Below are 18,440 nucleotides of genomic sequence, written 5' to 3'. Positions count from 1 at the left end.
GTGATTTTGTATTATTTACTTTTGGGTAACATGTATATTTATTTGGTTATTTCTGTGCCTTTTATTAGAATACAAACACTTTGAAGCTGAGGATTTCTTTATTTTGTTAAATCCTGCAACCTCATACCTAGCAACATATGGCAAATTCTCAAATACTTGTTGAATGAGAGGAAGAAAGAATGAATATTATAATAGGAATAAATTAGAAGACAATCAAATATTGTGATATTTTGGCTAAGTATTGAAAAATTAAGAGGGTTTCTGTAGCAGTATGGGAGGTATAAAGAAAGCCTCTGCTGGCTTTGTTAAGCTTTAGTTCATTAGATTCTTCATGGGGAGGGTATTCTTAATGATCATACCTCTCCCACAATGGGAGGATTCTCTAAGTTTTGGGACCAGGAAGTTTTTCTGCCCCTCCTCTAAGGGTAGAGGTGTCTTTGTTATTGTTGTTTTATTTATTTATTTATTTATCTTTAGTCTTTTCTTCTGGTAGCTGCCATGAGTCTTCACCTGGTCCTTGGGGAAAGAGGGTTTACTTTTTTTCCAGTTACATAGTCTTCTGTTCAATAGAGGAGAAAACTCAAATAGCAAAATCTGTTGTTGTCCCCAGGGCCTGCCCCTGTGGGAAGCATTCTTCAGCTTCTTCACTGTCCCTGTAGTTCTCTTGAGTAACTGGTGAAGTCCATGGAAAAGGATTTGCGAGTGAACACAAACTCCTCTCTTGTCTATGACTCCCAGGATTTCTATACTGTCATACTAGCCTACATTTGGCCTCTAGAAGTTTTTTAGACATTGTAGCTGAATTCTTACCATTCTGTATGGCAGTTCCGTCTTCCTCCTCTGCTCTACTGAAAGTAATCCAGAACTCATCTCATATCTCTGCTCGTAGGCCCTTGCCCTGCTTTAGATGTAAGGCTATTTGGTTGTCCTGAGACCTCTGCCTTTCAAGGGTTTGAAAATAAGTTATGATTTAATGGATTATAATGGCTTTAGGTTGTCATTAAGATAGAAGCAATCACTTCACAGCTTTTTACATTGTATTTCAAATCTTCTGCCCCTCCAATCCTTTTTATTTCATTTATTTTTATTTTTATTTTTTGAGATGGAGTCTCACTCTGTCACCCAGGCTGGAGTGCAGTGGCACGATCTCTGCTCACTGCAACTTCCACCTCCCGGGTTCAAGCGATTCTTCTGCCTCAGGCTCCTGAGTAGCTGGGATTACAGGCGCATGCCACCATGGCTGGCTAGTTTTTGTATTTTTAGTAGAGATGGGGTTTCAACATGTTGGTCAGGCTGATCTCGAACTCCTGACCTTGTGATGCACCCACCTCGCCTCCCAAAGTGCTGGGATTACAGGTGTGAGTTACCGTGTCTGGCCCAATCCTTTTTATTTACTTTATTTGAATGTATTTATTGCATTTTACTTTTATTTAAGTAGGGAGTTTCTTGTTTCCTATAAATTTAATGGTTTCTATATTATTCAAAAGCTTTTATATATCAGAATATTTAAATGACATATGGCTAAATATGAAGCTGTTTTTAAATATATATATATATATTTATTTATTTTTTCAACTTGGATTTTAGGTATAGGAGATACATGTGAAGGTTTCTTACATGAATATTTTCATGTCACTGGGGTTTGGTGTACAAATGGTTGTGTCATCCAGGTAGTGAGTATAGCACACAATAGGTAGCTTTTTAACCCTTACCTTTCTCTCACCCTCCCCATTCAAGTAGGGCTCACTGTCTACTCTTTCTTCCTTGTTCCCAGTGTAATCAATGTTCTGTTTCTGCGTTAGTTCACTTTGGATAGTGGCCTCAAGTCCCATCCATGCTGGTGCAAATAATAATAATAATTTTTGTATTAGCTTGTTCTTACACTGCTAAGAAAGACATAACTGAAACTGGGTAACTTATAAAGGAAAGAGGTTTAATTGACTCACAGCTTAGCATGGCTGGGGAGGCCTCAGGAAACTTAGGATCATGGTGGAAGGGGAAGCAAACATATCCTTCTTCACATGGTGGCGGCAAGGTGAAATGCCAAGCCAAAGGGGGAAAAGACTCATAAAACCACCAGAACTGATGAGAACTCACTCAATATCACAAGAACAGCAGGAGGGTAATCACCCCCATGATTACGTTACCTCCCACTGGGTCCCTCCCAGGACATGTAGACATAATAGGAAATACAATTCAAGATGAGATTTGGGTGGGAACACAATCAAACCATATCAATTTTGTTCTTTTTTTATGGCAATGTAGTATTCCATAGTGTATATATACCACATTTTCTTTCTCCAGTCCACCATTGATGGGCTTCTAGATTGACTCCATGCCTTAGCTATTGTGAATAATCTGTGATGTACATATGAGTGCATATGTCTTTTTGGTAGAATGATTTACATTTCTTTTGGTATATACTCATTAATAGTATTGCTGGGTTGATTGGTAGTTCTGTATTAAGTTATCTGAGAAATTTCCAAACTGCTTTCCACCATGGCTGAACTAATTTATATTCTCACCAGCAGTGTATAAGCATTCCTTTTTCTCTGCATCCTCAGCAACATCTCTCATATTTTGACTTTTTAATAATAGCTATCCTGACTAGTGTGAGATGTTACCTCACTGTGGTTTTGATTTTCATTTTTCTAATGGATTAGAAGTGTTGAGCATTTTTTCATATGCTTGTTGGCCATGCTGTATAAATTCTTTTAAGATGTGTCTGTTTAGGTACTTGGTCCATTTTTTAATGGGGTTCTTTGCTTTTTGCTTGTTGATTTGTTTAAGTTCCTTACAGATTCTGGATATTAGACCTTTGTGGGATGCATATTTTGTGAATATTTTCTCCCATTCTGTAGGCTGTTTACTCTGTTGATAGTTTCTTTTGCTGTGCAGAAATTCTTTAATTAGGTCTAACTTGTCTATTTTTCATTTTGTTGCAATTGCTTTTAGGGATTTCATCATAAAATCTTTGTCAATGCCTATGTCTAGAATGCTATTTCGTAGGCGTTCTTCAAGGTTTTAAAAATAGTTTCAGGTCTTACATGTAAGTATTTAATCCATCTTGAGTTTATTTTCATAGATGGTGAAAGGAAGGGGTCCAGCTTCAATCTCCTGCATGTGGCTAGCCAGTTATCCCAGCCCTGTTTATTGAATAGGGGGCCCTAATCCCATTGTTTGTTATTGTAGACAATAGCAAGGTTATTGTTGTAGGTGTGTGGCTTGTAAGTTGTAGGTGTGTGGTTTTATTTCTGGGTCCTCTAACCTGTTCCATTGGTATATGTGTCTGTTTTTGTACCAGTACCATGCTGTTTTGATTAAGTATCTTTGTAGTATATGAAGTTAGTTTGTGTGATGCCTCCAGCTTTGTTCTTTTTTGCTTAGAATGGCTGTGGCTATCGAGCTCTGTTTTGGTTCCATATTAATTTCAGCATTGCTTCTTCTAATTCTTTTAAAAATTACATTAATAGTTTGATAGGAATATAATTGAATCTGTAAATTGCTATCAGAAGTATGACCATCATAATGCTATTGATTCTTCCTATCCATGAGCCTGGAATGTTTTCCCATTTGTTTGTGTTGTCTCTGATTTCTTTCAGCCATGTTATATAATTCTTATTGCAGAGATCTTTCACCTCCCTGGTTAGCTGCATTCCTAGATACTTTATTCCTTTTGTGGCTGTTGTGAATGGTTTTATTTGGCTTTCAGCTTGTTCGTTATTGGTGTATAGAAATGCCACTAATTTTTACACATTGACTTTTTCTCTTGAAACTTGACTGGAATGGTTTTTCAGTTCTAGGAGCCTTTGGGCAGAGACTATGGAGTTGTCTCTGTATAGAATCAAATTATCTACAAAGATAATTTATCCCCATCTCTTCCTATTTGGATGTTGTATTAGTCTGTTCTCATACTGCTATAAAGAAATATCTGAGACTGGGTGATTTATAAAGAAAAGAGTTTTAATTACCTTACAGTTCTACAGGCTGTATAGGAGGCATAGTTGCTTCTGATTCTGGGGAAGCCTCAGGAAACTTACAAATATGACAGAAGCCAAAGGGGAAGCAGGCACATCTTATATGGCTGGAGCAGGAGGAAGAGAGAGAATGGGGGAGGTGCCACACACTTTTGGAACAACCAGATCTCACGAGAACTCACTATCGCCATGATAGCACCAAGGGGAATGGTGTTAAACCATAAGAAACCACCCCCATGATCCAATCACATCCCACCAGGCCCCACCCCCAGCACTGGGGATTACATTTCAACTTGAGATTTGGGTAGGGATACAGATCCAATCCATATCAGTTGCCTTTCATTTACTTATCTTGTCTGATTGCCCTGACTAGGACTTTCAGTAATATGTTAAATAGGAGTCGTGAGAGTGGACATCATTTTCTTGTTCTGGTTGTCAAGGGGAATGCTTCCAGCTTTTGACTGTTTAGTATGATGTTGGTTGTTGGTTTGTCATAGACGGTTATTATTTTGAGGTATGTTCTTTCAATGCCTATTTTGTGGAGAATTTTTAACATAAAGGGATGTTGAATTTTATCAAAAGCTTTTTCTACATCTATTGAGATGATCATGTGATTTTTTGTTTTTAGTTCTGTTTATGTGATAGATCACATTTACTGATTTGTGTATGTTGAAGCAACCTTTCATCACCGAAATAAAGACTGCTTGATCATGGTTTATTGACATTTTTATGTGTTGCTGGATTGGATTTGATAGAATTTTGTTGAATATTTTTGTGTCTATGTTCATCAAGGATATTGGTCTTAAATTTTCTTTTTTCCTTGTGTCTCTGCCAGGTTTTGGTATCAGAATGCTCCCTGTCTCATAGAATGATTTAGGGAAGAGTCACTCCTCCTCAATTTTTTGGAGTGATTTTTGTAGAATTGGTTCCAGCTCTTCTTAATCTGTCTGGTAGAATTTGGTTGTGAATCTAAATGTTCTAGGGTTTTTTTTTCTAGTTTCTAGGTTTTTAAATACTAATTCAATTTTTGAACCAATTATTGGTCTGTTCAGGATTTAATATCTTCACATTTCAATCTTGGGCGGCTGTATGTTTTCAGGAAATATTAATTTCTTCTAGGTTTTCTAGTTTGTGTCCATTGAGGCATTCATAATGGTCTTTGAGGGCTTTTTTATATTTCTTTTTTTTTCTTTCTTTCTTTCTTTTTTTTTTTTTTTTTTGAGACGGAGCCTCATTCTGTTGCCCAGGCTGGAGTTCAGTGGCTTGATCTCGGCTCACTGCAACCTCTGCCTCCCTGCAACCTCTGCTTCCCAGGTTCAAATGATTCTCCTGCCTCAGCCTCCTGAGTAGCTGGGATTACAGGCATGTGCCACCATGCCTGGCTAATTTTTGTATTTTTGTAGAGATGGGGTTTCACCATGTTGGCCAGGCTGGTCTTGAACTCCTGACCTCAAAGGATCTGCTGGCCTCAGCCTCCCAAAGTGCTGGGATTACAGGCATGAGCTACCACACCTGGCCAGTTTTTTATATTTCTATGAGGTGGTATTATCACATTTGTCATTTCTGATTGTGTTTATTTGGATCTTCTTTTTCTCTTTATTAATCTAGCTAACCATCTATCAATCTTATTTACTCTTTCAAAAACCAACTTTTGGTTTCATTGATACGGATTTTTGTGCCTTAATTTCCTTCAGTTCCACTCTAATTTTGGTTATTTCTTTCCTTCTGCTAGCTTTGGGGTTGGCTTGCTCTTGTTTTTCCAGTTCCTCTAAGTGTGATGTTATGTTGTTAATTTGAGATCTTTCTAATTTCTTGATGTAGGCATTTAGTGCTATAAACTTTCCTCTTAACATGCTTTAATTGTGTGCCAGAAATTCTGGCATGTTGTATCTTCGCTTTCATTAGTTTCAAATAATATTTTGATTTCTGCTTCAATTTCATTTTTACCCAAAAGTCATTCAGGATCAGGTTGTTCAATTTCCATGTAATTGTATGGTTTTGAGAGATCTTCATAGTATTGATTTCTGTTTGTATTGCACTGTGATCCAATAGTATGGTTGGTAGGACTTCAGGTGTTTTGAATTTGTGGAGAAGTGCTTTATGGCTGAGGATGTGGCTGATCTTAGAGTATGTGCGGATGAGAAGAAAGTATACTCTTGTTTTATGGGGGCAAATAGTACTGTAGATGTCTGTTAGGTTCATTTGGTCAAGTGTTGAGTTAGGTCCCAAATATTTTTGTTAGTTTTCTGCTTTAATAATTTGACTAGTACTATCAGTTCAGTCTTGATATCTCCCACACTTATTATGTGGTTATCTAAGTTTCTTAGTAGGTCTCTAAGAACTAGTTTTACAAATCTGGGTGCTTGTATGTTTGATACACATATATTTAGGATAGGTAAATCTTCTTGTTAAATTGAATCCTTTACCATGATGTAATGCCCTTTTTTGTCCTTTCCTAAATGTCATTGGCTTAAAATCTGTTTTATCTGAACTAACAATAGCAATGCTTGCTCTTGCTTGTTTTCTGTTTGCTTGATAGATCTTTCTCCATCCTTTTATTTTCAGCTTAGTGTAGTCACTGCATGTGAGATGGGTCTCTTAAAGCCAGCATACAGTTAGGTCTTGCTTCTTTATCCAGCTCGCCATTCTCTGTCTTTTAAGTGGGATATTAAGTGCATCCACATTCAAGGTTAATACTGATATATGATAATTTGATACTGTCATCATGTTGTCACCTGGCTGTTACATAGACTTCATTGTATGGTTTCTTACAGTGTCAGTGGGCTATGAACTTAAGTGCATTTTTGAGGTGGCAGGTAACAGCCTTCATTTCCATGTTTAGCACTCCCTTAAGGATCTCTTGTAAGGAAGTTCTTGTGGTAATGAATTCCTTTTGCATTTGCTTGTCTGAAAGCATTTTATTTCTCCTTAGCTTAATTAGGGAAGCTTAATTTGGATGGATATAAAATTATTAGTTGGAATTTCTTTTTTTTAAAGATGTTGAATCTAGGCTCCCAATCTCTTCTTGATTGTATGGTTTCTCCTGAAAAGTCTGCTGTTAGCCTGATGGGATTTCCTTTGTATGTAACTTGTCTCTCTCTAGCTGCCATTAAGATATTTTCTTTCACATTGACTTCAGAGAATCTGAGGGCTATGTGTCTTGGGGGTGGTCATCTTGTGTAGTACCTTACAGGGGTTGTGGGAATTTTCTGAATTTGCATGTTGACTTCTCCAGCAAGGTTGGAGAAATTTTTGTGGACAATATCTTCAAATCTGTTTACCACGTTGCTTGCTCCCTCTCCATCTTTTTCAGGAATGCCAATGAGTTGTAGGCTGGTCCTCTTTACATAATCCTATATTTCTTGCAGGCTTTGTTCATTTTGTTTTGTTCTTTTCAAATTTTTGTCTGCCTGTGTTGATTCAAAGGAGTGGTCTCAGAGCTCTGACATTCCAAGCATAGTCTATTTTATTATTAATACTTCTGATTGCATTCTGAAATTCCTGCAGTAAATTTTTCACTTCCAGAAGTTCAGTTTTGTTCTTTTTTAAAATGGATATGTCACCTTTAACTCTTGGACTCTTTACTGTTTTCCTTGGATTGGGTTTCAAGTTTCTCCTATATCTCAGTGAGCTCCCTTGCCACCCAGATTCTGGATTCTGTCTCTCATTTCAGCCATTTGTGTCTGGTTAAGAACCACTGTTGGGGAGTTAATGTGGTTATTTGCAGATAAGTAGACACATGGCTTTTAGAGACGCCAGAGTTCTTTTGCTGGTTCTTTCTCATGTGAGTGGGCTGATATTCCTTTAATCCTTGAGGTTTCTGTCATTTGGAACGGGCTTTTTGCTTAGATATTCTTTGATGCCCTTGAGGGTGTGACTGCAGTGTAACTTAAATTCAGTCAGTTGGCTTCATTGCTGGATGTTTTCAGTGGATCAAGGCTTGGCTTAGCACTCCTGGGCTGCATGCTTTTGCCCTAGGGGGCTAGAACCAAGCCTGTGGCTTTGTCCTCTGGCCCCTCAAGTTTAAGCACCTGCTGCACTGGAGAGGCCATGGTGTTCCCAGTCTTCTCTACCAACACTCCGATGCAGCTGCCAGCAAAAGTTCTTTGATAAGGCAGTGGTGGGGCCCTGTGCAGATGCAAGCTGTTAGGGTGGCAGTAGGAGGCTGTGGATGAGTGTGTGCTGGTGGGGAAAGGCTGTGGGTGGGTGAACACTGGTAGGAGTCAGTCTGCAAAAGCATTCTGATGGGTAGGTTGAATCTGCTGGCAAAAGAGCTATGATGGCAGCTGCTGGCAAACACTTCAATTGGGCAGCTGAGGCTGCACTGCAAGTGGGTGCAACCAGGTAGGTACTCTTGGAGAGGCTGGCAGGTAGGCAGGTACTCAGAGATCAGACTGGCCCCATCTCACGGGCAAGGCAGCCCTGCCCAGGTACAAGTCCTTGTGCTCAGCGACTCAGTGCAGGATTCCCAGCTTCCTCCCACTTCAGCCTGGGGTCTGTGTCCTCCCTCTGTCTACTCTTAATGTCTTCTTTCTGAAAATCTGTTTGGAGTGTGTCAGTCTACTTAATGGTCTGGTTTCTCTCAGTGTGGGAAGTTCTTCCTGGCTGCAGTTAGCTGGCCATCTTGGTTCCTATGCAAAACTCTTTTAAATGAAAAATTTCTCTCTTTGGAAATTATATTCAGCATGAAATGTGCTATTTGGAGTGCTGGTATCACTTTGATATTTTCCCCATTATAGGTGACAAAACTTTTTTTTTTCTGGATGCCTTTTGTATTCTATCCTTATCTTCAAAGACTTTTAAAATAAGTGTTACTGCTGTAGATAGATAGATAGTAATTATTACTTATCCTTTTATCCCTTAAATACTGTACTTTTGCCTGCAGGTTCTAGGTTTTCTGTATTTCAAACATGTGTTTTCAAAAAATTTGATAAATTTATTCTGTTCTTTAGTACTGTCAATTATGCATATGTCCTACTTCCTCATCTGTCATTCATATACAGGCATACCTCATTTTATTGTATTTCTCTATTGTGCTTCACAGATATTGCATTTTTTTTACAAGCTGAAGTTTTGTGGCAACCCTGCGTTCAGTGTCTATTGGTGCCCTTTATCCAACAGCGAGCATGTGCTCACTTCGTGCCTCTGTTACATTCTTGGAATATTTTCACAATATTTCAAAGTTTTTCATTATTATTATATCTGTTCTGGTGATCTGTAATCAATGATTTTTGATGTGACTATTGTAATTTTGTTGAAGTGTCATGGACCTCACCCACATAAGATAGCAAACTTAATTTATAAATGTTGTGTGTGTTCTGACTGCTCCACCCTTCAGCTGTTCCTTCATCTATCTCCCTTTTCTTGGGACTTCCTATTCCCTGAGACACAACAACATTGAAATTAGACCAACTAATAACCCTGTCTCCATAACATAAGCTGTCTCCATAACAAGGTGAAGCCACAAGTACTAATGTAGAAGCTGCAGCCAGTTATCCAGAAGATCTTAGCTAAGATCATTGATGAAGGTGGTTACACTAAAAAAAAAAGATTGTTGATACAGACAAAACAGCCTTATATTGGAAGAAAATGCCATCTAAGACTGTCATCTCCAGGAGCTTCAAACCTTCAAAGGATAGATTGACTTTCTTGTTAGGATCTAATGCAGCTGGTGACTTTAATTTGAAGCCAGTGCTCATTTACCATTCTAAAATTCCTAAAGCCCTTAAGAATTCTTCTAAAACTACTATGCCCTTGCTCTATAAATTAGACAAGAGTGGGTGATATAACATCTGTTTATGGCATTTGTTACTAAATATTTTAAGTCTGTTGTTGAGACCTACCACTCAGAAAAAAAATATCCTTTTAAAATATCACTCTTCATTGAAGGTGTAGCTAGTCACCAAAGAGCTCTGATGGAGACATACAAGATTCATGTTTTCAGGCCTACTAATACAGCATCTGTTCTCTAGCCCATGGTTCAAGAAATAATTTTGACTTTCAAGTCTTATTATTTAAGAAACGCATTTTTTAAGTGTATAATTGCCATAAATAGTGATTACCATGACAGATCTGGGCAAAGTAAATCCAAAACCTTCTAGAAAGTAATTACCATTCTAAATGCCATTCAGAACATTTGTGATTCATGGGAGGAAATAAAAGCATCAACATTAACAGGAGTTTGGAAGAAGTTGATTTCAACTTTCATGAATTTCTTTGAGGGGTTCAAGACTTGAGTGGAGTACGTAATGGCAGATACGGTGGAAATAGCAAGATAACTAGAATTAGAAATGGAGCCTGAAGATGGGCCTGATTTGTTACATTTTCATGGTAAAACTTCAACAGATGAGGAGTTGCTTCTTAAGCATGAGCAAAGAAAGTGGTTTCCTGAGAAGGAATCTACTCCTGGTGAAGAGCTATGAACACTGTTGAAATGACAACAAAGGATTTAGAATATTACATAATATCACATAAAGTTAGTTGATAAATCAGAAGCAGGGCTTGAGAGGATTAACTCCAATTTCAAAAGAAGTTCTGCTATGGGTAAAGTGCAATCAATCAGCATGGTATGCTACAGAGAAATCTTTTGTGAAAGGAAGAGTCCATTGATGCAGTAAAATTCACTGCTGTCTTCTTTTAGGAAATGCTCACAGCTATCCCAACCTTTAGCAACCACTACCTTGTTCAGTCAGCAGCCACCAACACTGGCAAGACTCTCCACTAGCAAAAATATTAGCATTCTCTGGAGATTCAGATGATTGCCTTTTTAGCGATAGAGACCTTTTAAAATAAGGTATTTTTTTAGACATGATGCAATTGTTCACTTAGTAGACTACAGTGTAGTATATATATATAACTTTTATACACAATGGAAAACCAAAAAAATCATGTGACTTGTTTTATTGCAGAATTTGCCTTATTGTGTGATTTCGAGCTCATCTGCAGTATCTCCAAGGTATGCTCTATTTTATTCCCCTATTTATTTTTTTCACAGTTATCTTTTTATTAGTTCAATTTACTTTATTTATTTGTTTTATTTGAACTAAAAAAATATTTGAGTTAATTCAATTTTATTTTATCTAAGGCACTTGTGTTTTGAAAAATCTCTTAATATTGTCTTCTAAACTTTGTGGCAATTTTTCTGATATATGATGTTTATCATAATTTTATTATCATGTATTTTATCCAATTTTTTGGATCATATTTATTTATCAATTCTCTCTTCTTTCCTTTCTAATCATTACTAATGGTTTTTGATGGAGCATTTATGTTTGAAATAGATTTACTGAATTATATGCTTCTCAGATGGGTCAGGGGATACAGTAATTATTTAGAACCTTAAACTATGGTTTTCTGCCTCAGAACCCAAATATTGTGTTTTCTTCTCTGGAGGTGTATCTACTCTAGTTTTATGCTTTCTTTTTATTTGGAAAAGCAGATGGTTTGTATAACTCACATTGAAGTTTCTAAAATGGCAAAAGTTCTATTGGGTTATCATTCAGCTGTTTGAATCTTTCTAATCCATTCATCAGATTTGAATGAGGAAGCATACAGAAGATACTAGATCCCATGCTTTGAGTTGTCACAGCCAATGCAAAATTTAGTACAGATAGCCTGAAGTGCAGATTTATGAGAATAATACATTTTTTCTAAGACACTAGGTTTTGAAGTGACTTATTACACAACAGTGTGCAACTGGAAGAATCTTATATGCCCACAGTGAAAGGGGCAGTTTGAATTCTCTACACATTTCTTAATTTTGGTCTCCTTGCAATTGAATTGGGTAACTAATCTTCACACAATCAAGTGTAGGAAATAATATTCTATCATTGTTTCTCTTGAGGAAATTTTAACTATATACTTGGGTACCATGTGAATATGCCATTTGTTAATATTTTGTAGTGGTTTGACTACATGACCACAGTTTTAAAAGAGCTATGGTAGTCTATAGGTAAGTTAGAAATCCAATCAGAGTAGAATTTATTAATATTAAGAAATAATAACTTGAATAAAAAAATTAAAGTAGATCAGCCATTATAAAATCTTTCTCTCACCTTGATTTCTTTTACTATAAATTCATTGGCATCTTTTCTATATAGACAGGAAAGCGTATTCTATATTGGACCTTGATTCGTTTCTTTCAAACATTCTAGAAAACAGAGAATATAATAGCTTTTCAATTGTAACACAATATGCATTCAAGGATACTTTTCATCCATGGTCTTAGACATGAAAAACTTTATGTAAGGTGCAATTTAGCAGAGATAAAAATATTGAGCAAATTAGAATTAGCTTTAAGGTGGCCAGTAGTAATTTTTTGGAGTACCACCGCTGTTCCTGAAGACTCAAAACCTACACGCTGTGCAACATATCTAAACCTTGTCAATGGCTGACATTATTTGGTAGTCTCATGATAAGAGCTACCATTATGTGTGTGGCTTGAGAGTCCATTAAACCTAGAGTCAATCTAAATCTCTTCTCTTTTCTTTTATGTGCCATGGGAGATCACTAAAATTGCATTTGATTTAGACTTCACATCAAAGTTAAGAAGGAAAATGTTTCCTTATGCACTCACTCAGATGATAAAACAAATGAATTTATGAAGATTGAAGCTTATAGTATTAATAGCAGGCTGTGAAGTCACAAATATGTCTGTCGTTATCATCAGAATTGTAAATGACATAGTCATGTTTATGATCTTAGGTTTCTTCACATTTATTATGCTTGCTCTTCTAGTGACATTGCAGAGTCCCGCTTTGGTTTTTCTTTCACACATGATATTCTAATTGCAGAAATCCAATTCCTCCATGCAGTTCAGGTCTCAGTGCTGCAGACGTTTCTATTTTGATATTGGACCTTTCAATATTAATGACCCCTTAAAGGAGATAAACAACTTTAACTTTTTATTTTTTAATATCTAGTTGTTTAGCATAGTAGTATTATTTAGCTCTAAGCCACCAGTAACTTTTTATGTTTAAATAACAAATCATAATTTAGTTTCCTTACAATTCCTAACCAGCAGCATCAGCGCCTCAACTAGACTCAAAGCAGGACAGGGAAAATGTTTCTGAACTTTCAGAAATTTACTGACCCGCATTACTTTAGGGAGAGATTCAAAGACTTGTTGGAGAATAAAGTTCAGAAGAATCCTTTGGTGCACTTCATCTGTTCTCCAGGTCTACTTTTCCTTCCTAGATAATAATCAGAGTTCGAGAAAAAAATGTGCTGAACAATGTACTCCAAAGTTATTATATTTATCATTTGATTCAATAGGAATATCAAAGTCTTGAAGTGCTAACAGATTTTTAAGGCCTTCTGAATCTATTAGGGATCAATTATAAGCCATCTAATTTGAACGTTGAAATATGTTATTCCGGTTCAATACAAGATGGAAGAATAGGAAATCTGCAGGCCTGAATCCTACGTGATTGAGGATGATACAACCTCTGATGCCCAGTGTTTCATTTATTCCTTTATTCAGTTAGTCATTTTATTAAACACCCAATGTATAAGTTAATATACCCAAAGTATCACTTATACTGCTTATATAATACTTAGTAGAGGGGGTTGCATAAATAAAGTAAAAACAAATCTCTTACCAATGAATAGGAGAATTGAATTAGTTTATTTCTACAATTCTTTGAGCTAAGACCACAACTTACTATATGGGTGTGCATACGTATGTTTGTATGTATGTACGTAAGTGCATGTTTCTTTGCTTATTCTCTATCCTTAATAGCTGGTATAATACATTCATGTTCAGAACTTGGCATGCTTTTATTTTAAATTTTAGAGTTTCCAACAAACTGAACATTGGGCACCAGACCTTTCTTTTTGTTTTGAAGAGGAAGTAAAGGGTTATGTTCCGTGGCTTTGTATTTGAGGAGGATTCCTGCTTCTCCTGGTATCCAGGATTCAACTGAGCTCAACAGAGCTTCAAGTTGCCTATGCTGTCATCAAGGTGCAATACTCATTAGCTAGATGATAAAAAACACCTACATTTTTGTTCAATATTCTCTTCTTCAGGCTTTAGTGTCCCCAGTTGTCATGGAGCTTGTAGTAGCTGCTTATGAATTCCAGGTTCTTGTCCCACCTGTGCTACCTGTGACATCGTCTTTCCCTCCATAGGACAATGATGCAATCATAATTTATAGTACAGAGATTAGAGTTTTAAAAAATCTCTGTTTTCACGAACTCTGCTGTGGATAAACCCCTTAGAAAATTTCTCCAGTGATACTGAGACTTTGCTCTCCTTTTCAAATGAAATGATTGCCAGGGTCATTGCACCAGTTGGACCTAGGCGGGTTTTGTGGGCTGCTGAGGAATAGAATTGTAAAATTTCTGAGATGAAGTAACCGTGATATGCTGCCCCTACCCTGGAAATAATTCAATGATTTGAACATGAGTTCCTGCCACAAACATAGCTGTTATATGATTCTCAATTTAGTTAATAAAGATTTTTGCTTCTATATCTATGTCTCTTGCTGATATACCTTGCCTAGCTCCGTCCTGTCTGTGAGCCCTGTACCAGGGTTCTGGTTAAGCCACAGAGATTATTATAAACAAACACTTCAAAGCTGCTCTGCCAATGCAGTCAGGATTATGCATAATAAAATGTCTTCCTTCCCAAGTCAAAAACCAATGTGCAAACATATTAACATTAGTCGTCAAAAAGCATCATCTGGTCCCATGGGAACCTAGTGATATCCATAATTATGAATAACTGGGAATTCTATCCCAATCATTTTATAACTTGATATTGCTAAGTGTTACCCCTCCATCAAACATCACCAAAATTAATACAATATACATTATATATTATGTATAATACATAATATATTATATATTATATTTATAATAATATAATGTATATTATATATAATATAATAAAATATATAAATATGTTTTATTAATATATATTAACATTATATATAATAATATATATTACATCATATTATATATTATATGATATAATATATAATATATAGTATGATATATATCATACTATATATTATATATTAACATAATAAAATATATATTAATATATTTTATTAATATATTATTATTGAGGTTTATAAAAAATATATACTCCTTGGGAGACCGAGGCAGGTGGATCACGATGTCAGGAGATCGAGACCATCGTGGCTAACATGGCGAAACTCTGTCTCTACTAAAAAAATACAAAAGATTAGCTGGGCGTGGTGGCGGATGCCTGTAGTCCCAGCTACTTGGGAGGCTGAGGAAAGAGAATGGTGTGAACCCAGGAGGTGGAGCTTGCAGTGAGCCGAGATTGTACCACTGCACTCCAGCCTGGGCGACAGAGCGAGACTCCATCTCAGAAAAAAAAAAAAAATATATATATATATATATATACATACACACACACATATATATATATGTATACATATATATGTGTGTGTGTATATATATATCTATGTATACTCCTCAGAAAAATATGTTTACCAAATATATTCTAGTATATGTCAAAAATATATTCATCAAAAATGTGGAAGTATGTTTCTGAATATATATAATTATCACATATATTTCATTATTAATAACATTAATGATGATTATATTAATATTAAGAAAACAATTTAAGGACATATTTTCTATGAATACCTTTTTAGGAGTTACAGACTCTTTCCTTCTCTGCCCCTGAATCTCCAGCCACAGCAAGAGAGCTTGACTGAAATAAATGTAAATATTTCATAAAATGAAGCTATGTAAATGTGAAACTGGTCAGGTTAAGCTAAAACTGTTATATATGGACGTCTCTTCACTAGAAGATAAATTTCTTTCAGAAAATATATTCATCAGAGGACAGATGACAATTGGCCAAGAGTCTTGAAAGGAGAGTTCACATATCACAATTCCCAAACTGCTAGGAGAAATAAATTGTCAAAGAGTTGAGGAAAGTTTAAAGGAGTATCTCATGTTTTAAATCACAATGTTTCTTTGGATTTGAATCCCAGGTTTGCCTTACATTACGTATGCTTATAAGTAGAATATATGTTAGGACAACATCTGCTACATAGGAAATACTTATTATATAATATATGTGACAGTAGTTATGATATCATACCTAATAGTGTATATTTTATATTCAAACATATACATGTTAATGATAGTACCAATGAGATCATTATGTCAAAATTTTACTCTAATGCCCAGGCAAAATTTATATGAGAGAAATAATATACACAGATTTATGTAAGTATTCAGAACTATTGCATTTTTTTTTCTAATTATATGAATTGATCTATAATTGCATGTACTCTTTTTTAGTTTTATTTCATATGTACAAACCGTAGAGTAGCATAATACCACTAGATTCTCTATTTTTGAGGTAAGCACTGAGGAAGGGAAGCTCAAAACATAAATTTTATCATCTATTAAAATATTCCAGGCAATAAATGTGTTAGTATAGACTTATATAACCAAATTTTTATCAAATAATTTGATTTGGAACATTATACGAACCACTTTTGTTCACAAGGATAGGACTTACACTATCAGCTATGTGCTCAAATATGGAAGTCTTCCAAGTTAAATATTAATATTAAGGCTTTTTGTTTTGAGAGCCTAGAATAATAAAGCAGAAAATTCTAATTACAAAGGCACCTATTTTATCCTAATTTATGCTACTGATCCCCTCATTTTCAGATTCCAATTTAATTCATCTCTTTTTTTATATTCCTTTTGAAAAAAGCCTGCCTTTACCTAGTCATTTCTGCTGATTCTCTGCAAGGCTGCCATTTCTCCATCCACTCTGTGACCCACCTATATGCCCTGCTGCACACCTTATTGAGATGTAGATCAAGCTCTAATGATACTTGGCAACAGCTCATTTAAAATAAATGCAATTAAATCAGACATAAAGCTAATAAAAAAACTGAAAAATAATATGGGTTATGGTAGACCAATTAGGGGAATGTTCACAATTTTCTCTAGCAAGAGAAGTCAATGTGAGCTGGGTATGATGCCATATAAAATGGAATTTTAAAAGTAATATAATTAATGCCATTCCTGAAAATCAAGTATATATAATGACCATCTTTCCTGGCTTTAAAAATTAGATTTGATAGCCAAGTGAACTCATTAAGAATGATTTTTTTTAAGTATACATAGGGCTTAAAGGCACATATGTATAGCTATATTCAATTAAGTGTTTACTGTACAACTTACAAAATGCTGGTACTCTACTGGGTGATTCGAAGATGCAAAGACTTGGCCATTGCTCCCAGAAAGTCTTCAGTTTATAGAAAGGAGACAGGCATATAAAGAGATTTGACCCATACATGGTAAAGTGCGGGTTCAAGAATAGGTGAAGCTAGTTATCTCAGGTACAAAGGTGAAGACAATGCCAAAAAAAAAAAAAAAAACCTTAGTAAACAGCAGAAATCATATTTTGATGTAATTTTTTTAAAAAATCAACATCAGTGCAAAAATCTTATAATGAAGAAAATATCAAAATTGTAAATTACTGATTTTTTAAAATTATTATTATACTTTAAGTTTTAGGGTACATGTGCTCAACATGCAGGTTTGTTACATATGTATACATGTGCCATGTTGGTGTGCTGCACCCATTAACTCATCGTTTTTCTTAAGCTCTAATACAACACCAGATGATATTGGTAAGAACAATCCTGAGACAGGCACATGGTAGAAAGGGATTCTAAAGGATGAGGGCCTAATTCCTCCCTATAGTGGGGACGAGGTATAATCTCGAAAATGTTTCTAGACAAACATGAGAACCACCTTCATAGGGAGCCTGAGTGAGCTTGATGAGGATGAGAAGCAGGCAGGCATTGTAAAGCACAGCAGCATTCAAAAGAGATGCCTGTAAAAACAAGGTGATTTTGGTTTTAATATGGTTTCTACAAAAAGAAATTCTTCAAATAAAAAAGTAAAATAAAATGTAAATAGACAATTGCTTTGTCAGTAAGAGTTCTGAGCAAAGATGACTATACAAAAATATAAAAATACTGATTTATTCCAAAAGTACTTTAATGTTTTTATATAAAATTTTAGGTTTTCAATTCAAACTCACATTTATTATAAGAATAACAATCTGGATACATTTATTTCTTTACAATGAAGTAACCAGATGGCCTCAGCAACACAGTTTTGCAAGAACTTTATACATAACTTTTTAAAAAAATTTAAGAGATGGGATCTCACTCTCTCACTCAGGAGGGAGTGCAGTGGCATGATCATTACTTATTGAATTTCTGGGCTGAAGTGATCCTACCACCTCAGCTTCCTGAGTAGCTGGGACTGCAGGAACACACCACCATGACCAGCTAATTTTTTTAAATTTGTAGAGACAGGGTCTTGCTACATTGCCCAGACTTATCTCTAACCCCTGGCCTTAAGTGATCTTCCTGCCTCGGCCTCCCAAAGCTCTGGGCTTACAGGCATGAGCCATCATACCCAGCCAACTTTACAAATCTTATA

General features: G+C 35.7%; 1 long non-coding RNA gene across 1 annotated transcript in view; it reads left to right on the top strand.

Annotated features, from left to right (window-relative positions):
- Nucleotides 1-18,440, top strand: part of LOC117976824 (uncharacterized) — a 298,034-nt gene that overhangs the window by 144,065 nt on the left and 135,529 nt on the right. The window contains exon 2 of the long non-coding RNA XR_004667589.2: nt 10,886-10,932. This is a non-coding gene — a long non-coding RNA (uncharacterized LOC117976824). The remainder of the gene's footprint in view (nt 1-10,885; nt 10,933-18,440) is intronic.

Source organism: Pan paniscus, chromosome 17, assembly GCF_029289425.2.
Source record: "Pan paniscus chromosome 17, NHGRI_mPanPan1-v2.0_pri, whole genome shotgun sequence".
NCBI lineage: Eukaryota > Metazoa > Chordata > Mammalia > Primates > Hominidae > Pan > Pan paniscus.
The sequence above is the reverse complement of the archived record's forward strand: the minus strand, read 5'-3'. Positions and strand labels throughout refer to the sequence as shown.